Source organism: Octodon degus, unplaced genomic scaffold (genome assembly GCF_000260255.1).
Source record: "Octodon degus isolate 3935 unplaced genomic scaffold, OctDeg1.0 scaffold03081, whole genome shotgun sequence".
In the NCBI taxonomy this organism is placed as follows: domain Eukaryota; kingdom Metazoa; phylum Chordata; class Mammalia; order Rodentia; family Octodontidae; genus Octodon; species Octodon degus.
Genome location: NW_004527657.1, coordinates 1 through 777, shown reverse-complemented (window position 1 = coordinate 777; position 777 = coordinate 1). Strand labels below are relative to the sequence as shown.

The following is a 777-nucleotide window of genomic DNA, read 5'->3' as shown; positions in this document are numbered from 1 at the left end:
ATTGAGGCCAGAGAGGCTGGTCCACCACTGCCGGCTGCCATGATCCCTGGCTTGGGTGGCAGGGATGCCTTGTTGTCGGACACTTGGGATATGGTAACAGTCTTTGAAGTCTTCTTGGATACGTCTAGTCCTCTGTGCGCAAGCAAAATGTGTTCCTCTTTATCTTCTTCGGGACTTGGGGAGTCAAAGATATCGGGGCTTGAAAGGGAAGAAGATGTGAGCGACTGGGATGGCAGCCGCCTCCCTGTAGCTTTTGGCCTGCTCGTGGTTGGGTGACTGAGTTTCTCAGTAGATGATACCACAGAGTCAAAACCTTCTAGATCAATGTCATTGCTGCAATCTGAGAGATCCTTGTCCAAGATGCTGGATAGCGTACTGCCCGCCAAATCAATCTTTTGACCGTCACCCCTGGTATGTGTCAGTGGGCCCACCGGTCGCTCTGGCCTTCTCGGAGGCAGCGCACCAGGCCAGCTGAGAGAATTGGCCTTAGGTGGCCGAGGCTTTTTTGGTGGAATGGCAGGAACAGAGGGCTTCTGCAAATCCAGTTTTGGCTCTCGTTCTGGTCTTTCTTTTTCTTCAGTTCTGTTCGGAAGTGTTTCCGGTCTTTCAGGAGGTATCTTTTTAATTTCATGTTTTCTCTCTGTGGTACCTGCCCCTTGTTTGATGACAGGAGCGGAAGGAGGTGGTGGTTTCTTGGGTCTCATCTGCAGTGCAGTAGCTTAGTTCCCAGGTATCAGTATATATAGTTAGTCAGGGTGAGAATCTTTCCAATTAACT

General features: G+C 50.3%; 1 pseudogene across 1 annotated transcript; it reads right to left on the bottom strand.

Annotated features, from left to right (window-relative positions):
- Nucleotides 1-5: 5 nt before the first annotated feature.
- LOC101570423 lies at nt 6-704 on the bottom strand (annotated as a pseudogene). Its single transcript, XR_001116988.2, has one exon. The product of XR_001116988.2 is annotated as an SH3 domain-containing kinase-binding protein 1 pseudogene (transcript).
- Between the last annotated feature and the right edge of the window lie 73 nt (nt 705-777).